The sequence below is a fragment of the Pinus tabuliformis genome, chromosome X (genome assembly GCF_031772625.1).
Source record: "Pinus tabuliformis cultivar Carrire ecotype Pingquan chromosome X, CPIR1, whole genome shotgun sequence".
NCBI classification, from domain to species: Eukaryota; Viridiplantae; Streptophyta; class Pinopsida; order Pinales; family Pinaceae; genus Pinus; species Pinus tabuliformis.
The window spans coordinates 1,010,492,268-1,010,501,471 of NC_142308.1; positions in this window are offsets into that span (position 1 = coordinate 1,010,492,268).

Sequence of the window (9,204 nt, forward strand, 5' to 3'; positions counted from 1 at the left end):
TTTGTAGGAATTGAAAAGCATACCACTCTTTTAGAAATGAAATCTTAATCTACCACACTTGCAGGAATTGAAATTGCATGAAATGAAATCTGCTCTAAGGGATCATGTGTGCATTATCAAATTAGTATCCTATGAATTGAATAATCAAAACCACATGAAATAAAATGAAAGAAAAAACAATCATTCTTAACCTCTCACACTGGAAAAGATATGAAAGCAAATAATAACAATCACTCTTAACCTCTCACACAGGAAAATAAATGAAAGCAATAAATCTTAATCTATGAAAACAATAAATTTTAATCTATGAAAAACAATAAATCTCTCACATTATAGGTGGTCAATCCAAAAGCATGAGAGATGGCAAGTTAAGGGGCTCCTAATGCAAGCATTACCAGAAAGATGTGAACATCACTCATGAGCGTGGTGCTAAATCTAAATTCCATTCATAAGTAATCTTAACATGGACACCCAAGTATCTCCAACTTTACACATGCCTTTGAAAGCAGAAGGATCTCCTATTTATACAAGAACATAAGAAGCTACCTCATTAATGGAGGTCAATTATTCTCTCCATAGATCCCTAGAAAATCTCATTGAGTTACAACTCAAATAGGTAATGATGAGACACATATCCTTTTTGACCTTTATCCAAATATTCTTCCATATCTTGAAGGGAATTCGAATTTGAGTATTGGAGGCCACATCAGGGTGCCTTGGAAGCTTCCAAATGACCTACATATGTCATGAAGCTCAAGTCACTTTTAAGTATTCACAAGTATATGTCATTTTTCTAAGTTTTAACCATAAATTCACTTAAAATACTAGAAATCATTAGCTTTTGGAAAAAACAAAGGTAATCCATATAATTATGAAAATGGAGGGTAATGAAATGTTATATGGTCATGGAGTTGCGACATGTGAGTGAAATGGTTGTGATAAAGGTGAAAGTGGATGCTATTTTGAATACATTTTGGAGGCTCTACACGTGGTCAACAAGGGTCCAATGTCACATTGTGAGAAATATTTTCTCGAATTGAAAATCAATCATGGATAACCATGGTCCCATGTCACATTTTGACAAGGATTGTCTCAATATGAAAATAAACCATGGTCAACCATGTTTATTTTAGTGTTTATAATATTTATCTTAGGGTTTATATATCTTAGCTTTATAATATTAGTCCATTTGGTTTAATTTTATTCAATGCATGTCAACCATGGTTAACGAGGGTTTGTCACTGGCCAATGTTGTATTGTGACAAAGATTGTTTCAATAAGAAAAAAAATCATTGTCTCAATCTTGGTCCAATGTCGCATTATGAAAAAGATTGTCTCAATATCATAATCATGGTTAGTGATGGTCTATCATGCTCAACCTTTGTCAATCATGGTCAAAAATGTTTTATAAAGTGAAACATGGTCATCCATGGTCAATCGTGCTCAACCATGGTCGAATGTCACATTGTGAAAAAAATTGTCTTGATATGAAAATTAACATGGTTAATGTTGTGGGGAAAAATGCCTATTTAAGACGATCCTATCCACCTAAGGTGTGACAGCGCCTTAGCAACAAAAGAATACAGCTATCATGATTTCTTCCTTTATGAAATATGAAAGAGAGGAGATCGACAGACTTACCGTTGTCTTCCGGTTGTCCCTCGAACTAGATCCTCTTCTCTTTGTGTGTCCACAGCTACTTGCCTCCTCGCTTGATCAAGAGAACAGCAACTTGAATCTCACGAGATCACAAGAGAACAGCTACCTGTGACAAGAGAACAGCTACTTGCGACAAGAGAAGAACACAATACAAAGGCAAATATACATATCCATAAATGATTCAGGATTAGAAGTAAATCAAATATACTAATGCAATCATACAAAATACACCAGCATATAGGAAAGAATCAAGATAGCTTTATTGAAAGTAATAGGATTCAGGAAGAGATACAACCCATAGGGCTCCAATCCAGCATCTCCTTCCCAGCAGAATGGAATTCCTTCTTCAGCTCCTTTCAAAGCATAATACACCCAATGTTTCTAGCCACAAACCAACAACAATTCTTTGCAAATACCAAATTCCAGCCTCCCTTGATCTCATGGAGAGAGATCTATATATAGGGATATTGGAGAGAGGATGAGTCAGCTTGAGACTGGTCTGAGACTGACTAGTGTCCTCTCCCACTTCAGTTCTTGAGTCCACTTGGAGGTTCTTGCTTCCACTTGGAGTTTTGGAACCTCTTACTCATCACCAGTCGAATTCCTTGATCCAAGTGTCATTTTGGAAGTTTCCTGGGCATTGACACCTTGAGGAATGACTCTGCCACTTGTCCAAACTTGCTCAGCGCAGGTAGCCTTCTTTGCAGTTGACATTCAATGCAGGTAGACAGTGGAGCAGTTGACATTCAGCGCAGATGCTCAGTGGAGCAGTTGACATGATCCAGAATTGCCTTGTTTTTCAGTGTTTTCAGGTGGAGAACTTTTGTGAATTGCTGTGGTTACTTGGCCTTGTTCCTCTAGGGGTAGGAACAACATGTTTAGGGACTTTGGATCCCTTGATTATTGACATTTCATGCTCAGTGATGCCAGGCACAAAAATGTCTATAATAGTTGCCCCCTAAAGTATGAGGTTGTTTATCGGGTGAAATGCTTTATCCAGGAGGGTCCGAAGTTCATCCATCTACTGGGAGGAGACCTGTAATAAGATACAATACAATACATTATGATTCATACTGCTTTCATGATCTAGCTGAGGCAGGCATTCCCATGCTCAACTTTATAAATTCATTTTTGCACATAGAACAGACGATCGTCTGATGGTAGACTGATAATTTTGGTGAAAATTATCATCCTTTGAGTAGGATAATCATCAGCTACAATGATGTACATGTCAAATGTCTTTATTTTTCCTGAATATATATCGCAGCCCGGATGGATGAAACTAGATCCGGGGTCTTCAAACTCGTTCGATCTTCACTCTAAGTACAAGTCGATCCATGTGAGAATTGCGCTGAAGTCGAACATGGAAGGACATCGCTCGATTACCGGTCAATGATGTAAACCGTTAACAAGCGCGATAGGAATCACCGATAATGATAATGACCCTCAAGGTACTGCAGTACAATTCACGTGGTGTGAATAAAGGACTTGGCGTCGAACACCACGCAAAATCTTCTGGTTGAAGTTCATTGATGTATACCTGTCGCCGGAAGTGAGAAACTTGCCATTGAGGCATGCAAGCTTCAAAGTACTGAAGGGGTTGTTCCTAGATCAACTCCTTGGATAATGAGCTGATGTCGACAAGGAGCGATCCGTCAAAGGAGGGCCTTAATGAATCCCACATCAGTGACACGGAGGTGAAAACAATCTGTGACATATGATTTAGGGTGGCGGTCATGAATGGATGAAGGATAATGTATGGCAGTGGATGGGACCCGGTTGACTCTTTCTGAATGACTTCTCTTGAACATATGGCGACACCGATGCGATGGATTGGTAGCATTACCCCAAATATGGATGGTATGGCAAGACCATGGTGATGTGATCGGTGAATGAAACAACCCAACCCGATTGTGGTACGGAGGAAAAGTGTCATGTTCAAGAGCGACCTGCTACCATCAAAGTTTTCTTGATCTTTCCCAAATTTTCCCCAGTCATTGCTGACCAGTACCTCTTTATTTTTGTCAAGCTTGAGGAGGATAAAATATGCTTGTTCTATAACCTGCCCTTCGGGCAAGCCCATCACTATGTTTTAACGAGCCTAGCGATAGGGAAACTCGTTCTTGTCTAAAGACAAGTTTGTCGCTATTTAATAATTTTAACGAGTCTAACGACAAGGATAAATCGGTCCTTTTCATTTTTAGAGAGTTTGAAAAGGTACATAAAGTTAACTCCAAAATTCCTTTTTCGTCATCTAATCCCTTAAGTCCGAAAAAGTATAAAACAATACAGAAGGGATGAGTTTTCGATAACTTTAACGAGCCGAATAAAACAAGCGCTCGACCTTTTTGTGCAATAATCCCCCAGGTCCAAAAAGATTAAAATCTAGAGGAGGGATAGCTCTTCCTGTCCTTTTAACGAGCTGGAAGGCCAAAACTCGACAATCTTTTCATATTTTACGAGTCAGTTGAAAAGAGCTTAAAGAAGACTCGTCTTTTGAGGAACAAGTGATAAACAGGGATAGCAACTGATTCCAGGTACAGGTTGGAATTTTCCAATCACGGCAGTGTCACAAGGCTGGCTAGGTGAAATCACTCTTCGCAGCTGTTCCTCAAAATGGGTAAACAATCATATGGAGGTGAACGATCGGCCAAGTGGAAGATGGAGGTGGTAGGTGCAAACACGACCAAGGCTTTTATGGCTGATAAATTACATTCACAGTGGTTATTTACCGGGATAGGTTCATTTTTTAGTTAAAAATGAGCTTAAACTCTGGAGGAAACATTGCTCACTGCTTATATTTATTTTTTAACGAGCATGAAGACCGCGTTAAAACTGCTCGGATCTTGCGTTTATATTTTAACGAGCATGAACTTTATGCTAAAACTGCTCGATTATATAGTCAAATTTTGATTTCTACCATAAATAGCTTTTCTCTTTTCAAGGATAGTACTGCATTCTCAATTGCTGCAACAAACTTTGTTAGAAATGAATAATATTTGCATGAAAATGAGATTATAACCCTAATATTTCGCTTTGAACTACGTAAAAAGCCATTAAAAGGTGTTTTTACCTCTCATTTTACCATTTCATTTGAATTTGGTTTGTTGGAGCTTTGGAGGTGCCTCTTCCCCCTTGATTTTCACCAGCTGATTCCGGGAGATTCTGCGGACGATTTTCAGCGCCGTCTGGACCAGGTAGGAGCTAAACCCTAGCTCTTTCTTTTCATGGTTTCCTTTTTCAGTTTTGTGCCTGTTTTCCTGCCCCCATGAGCCCCTGGGGTTTCATTAGGGCGCTCTGGCATCAGCGCAGGCAGTCCATTTGAAACCTGTGCTGAATGTCAAGCTGCCTTAAGGCAGTTTGACCTTCAACGCAGGTAGGACACTTGCCAACTGCGCTGATCTCAGAAAAACAACTCTATGCACATTTTTTGATGAAATTTTGCCAGTTTCTCATCAAACTCAGGAACTTACTCCTTCTCATGTTTGTTTTGCAGGGATCTTTGAGCAAAATGTCCCTTACATGGCGAGAACGAGAACATGAAGAGGAGGACATGATTGCCCTCCATGACCCTGTCACGGTGAACGCGCTGCGGAACTGTGGCCTGCTGAAGTTTTTCCGTATCTCTAGCATGAGAGCACAGATCTCTCTACTGCAGTATATGCTTGATGCTTGGGATCCCATTAACCAAGTATTCCAGATTAGGGGAAAATCCATCCCCTTGACCATAGAGGACATTTACTTCTTGACTCGGTTGTCAAGGCGGGGTGCCCCCATTTCTTTGTCAGGTTCGGCCCGGGGGACTGACTCCGTGAGAGATTATGTCCGCCAGTATTGCAGGGAAGGTTCCCAGCCGAGCAGAGATGGCAAGGTTGTTATCCGTGAGATTACTGACAGGTCTCTCAGGTCCATCCTGTATACCATTGGTAGGATGGCCGATAGCGCAGCTCTACATGTTGCCAACAGATCTTATGTGCAACACGCCTTGGAGTGTCTCCAACCGAAAGTATTCAACTGGTGTGATGCAGTACTTGCTCAGATGAAAAGTCAATTGACCAAGGTAAAGGACGGGAAGCTGAAGAACTTTGGGTATGGTTCTATTCTCACTGCCTTCGCTTTGGAGAAAATCCCACTGATGCAGCCTCAATATATTGTACTCGACTTACCTTCTCCTACCGAGCCACGCATGCAAAGGTGGGTCGATCACATGTCTAGGCATGCTGGTCAACCTCAGATTACTTTCACTGATGCCTTCTTCAGGTGGTTCGAGCGCAAGGAGATGGTCTTTTCCGAGTATCCATATGTGGGTATAGATTTCCGAGGTGATCCGGATTTGGTGCTACCGGATGGCGAACAGTGGGGCGCTATTGGTAAACTCTTTGACCATATCACTGTTTAGTGCTTTTATTCATAATGTTGTTGTGCTTTATTCTATCAAGACTTTTAATCATACTCTTGGGTGTATGCAGATGTTGGTCCTGTTCGTCCAGCAGTCCGTCCGAGACCGCCAGTCGCTGCCCCGACAGTGGAGCCCGCTGGGAGGGTTATTCTTCGCGACCTTGACGATGCTGAGACCCTTACAGTTGTGCAAGAGCAGGTTGAGAGCCTTACTCTTGGTATTCCGGATGTACGGATCGATGAGTTACCTTTACAGTTGCAGCGGCATACTACTGGTGTGCCTAGACGATGGACTCGTCTCTTGTGCATGATTGCACAGGCCGTGACGTGCTATCATGAGCACCACTAGGCTAGGGTGCCCCCTAGCACTTTGAGTTTTTGGGTCATATGACCGATTTTGTCTTGGTTACAGAACATTATGTATGAACAATAAACAGCTTATATATATTTTGATTTTCGAGTTTTATTCTGGTTGAGTTATATGATCCATATGTACAATCATTGATGATGTATCCCTTTTTACAAATGTCGCAAATGTCTATCTAACACATAATTTGCTAATGAGTCGGTTAATGTGTTTAAGTTTCTAGAAATATGCTGGTATTGAATTGAATCAAATTGTCTTTCCAAAATCTTAACCCTTAGGAACATGCGATAAATAGCTGGGTTGCGAACGGAATATAAACCATTGAGTTGTAGTATTACGAGCTGTGAGTCTAACCTGACAATTAGTCGGCGTATGCCACGTGTGATGCAATCAGAGAGTAGTTCTATCAACGCGCTATACTCAGCGATGTTATTCGTTGATTGCCCAATACACACTCCTCTGAAACTTACTAACTCGCCGCTTGGATCAAAAATGGCCCAGGCTGCGGAGGATAGGTTCCGCGAACTACGACTCGCTCCGTCGGCATATCCGACACATGTCTCCAGAAGGTTCGACATCTGCAACAAATGAAAAGGTGGATCACTCGACTAGAACAAATACTTTTAGCGAAAACAAAATACAACAAAAGCATGCAGGTTACTATTTAAGCATAGTAATGCTTGAGGTACAACCCGTTGCGGGGCTGCACCAGTGGAATTCCGTCATAATCCATTAACTCGTAGGCTCCTTTTGCTAACACCTTTTTAACAATATAGGGGCCCATCCATAAGGATTTGAATTTACCTGCTCCCAATTTATCGGATTCTTGGTCATAAAGCAAGACCAAATCACCTTCCGAGAAGACACGGGGTTTGACATTTTTGTCGAACTGTGCTTTGACTTGTTTCTTATGGGCTTCGTTAGCCAGAGCGGCATCACGCCGGGTTTCATCCAACTGGATTAATTCCAAGAAACGAGCCTCTTCTTCTGAAGTTCCGGGGAGGAGATCAATTGCGAGTTTAAGTGACGAAATTTCGCACTGGATTGGCAAGACTGCTTCCAGGCCATACACCAGTTGAAAAGGTGTGAACCCGGTCGCGTTCTTTACCGACGTTCGGTAAGCCCATAAGGTTGAGTACAGGATTAGGTGCCACCTTCTTTTATGAACCCCGATCATCCTTTGCAACATACGCTTCAGGACCTTGTTGATTGCTTCAACTTATCCGTTGGCTTGCGGATAATATGGGGTAGAGCTGTCGTGAGATAGCCCTAGCTTGGCAGCTAATTCGACCATCATGTGATTGCGAAAATGCGATTCATGATCTGTAACTATAGCCTATGGTACGTCGAACCTGGCGACTACATGATTGAAAAAGAAAAGGGCAGTTGTTTCACCAGTGTTATCCAATGTAGGCATCGCCTTGGCCCATTTGGTAAAATAGTCAACAGCGACTATAATATACCCATGCCCCCCGGTCGAGGTGGGGTTACATTGCATGAAATCGATGCCCCATTTGGGGAAAGGCCCAACAGCAACTATCGGCTGTAAAGGTGCGGGCGGTCTTCTGGTTTTGCTATCAAAAATTTGACAAGCATGGCAACTTCTGACTGCGATTATGCAATCTTTGAACATGGTTGGCCAGAAGTATCCTACTCGTAAAAATTTTTGTGCTGTTGCATATCCAGATTGATGCCCCCCACACGCGCCTGAATGACACTCATTCAGGGCTTTTTCGGCCTCCTCATGGGTAAGGCACCTCCTCAGAACTGTATCGATACCACGACGGTAAAGTGTATCATCGACGATCATGTAGTCTTTTGCTTGGTATCGTATACGTTTCTGTTCAGAGTGAGAGGTGTTAGACCCGAATTTTTGGGTTTGGAGATAAACTATGATATCTCCGTACCACTCATCGCTTGTAGATATCAGAAATAAACTTTCGTCCACGATTGACTCTTCTGACGTTTCATCGTTGGACGACGATGGGAGATCGCATAATAATTCCGCGAAAACTAGAGCTTTCTTTGATTTGGATTTTACAAATTCCAGATCAAACTCTTGAAGGATCGCTATCCATTTTGAATATTTGCCCCCCAGTAACTGTCGCGACAGTATATAAGTCATGGGGATGCAATCTGACAAAATGGTAGTTTTCCGAAAGAGGACATAATGTCGAAACCTTTGAATCGCTTGAACAGCTGCAAGCGCTAGTTTTTCAACATAAGAATATTTACTTTCTGTATCATTTAAGTTTTTACTTAAATAATATATAGGATGTTCAATTCCATCGACTTCTTGAACTAAAACCATCGCAATGGTCGTATCCGCTGCAACCAGATACAGGTTAAAATCTCTTTGATAGTCCGGGGCGTACATTAATGATGCTTTTACTAGACAATCTTTCAGAGCATCAAAGGAAGCTTGCGCCACCTGGTCCCAGACGAAAGGTACATCCTTTTTCAGAAGACGAATATAACCTTTAGCAAGTTCTGCATAATTTGGAATGAACCTCCTCAGAAAGTTTGCTTTCCCTTGGAGTTTCTGAATCTGAAGCAAATTTGAAGGTGGAGGCAAATTAATGATTGCCTGAACCTTGCAGGGGTCGAGATGAATCCCATCCTTAGAGACTACAAAGCCAAGTAAACGACCAGAACCGACGCAAAACACACATTTGTATGGATTGAGTCTTATCTTGTAGTGTCAGCAACGTAGAAATATTGCTCTTAAATGCTGCGTATGATCAGTCCGCTTTCGCGAATGAGCCGGAAGGTCGTCGAGA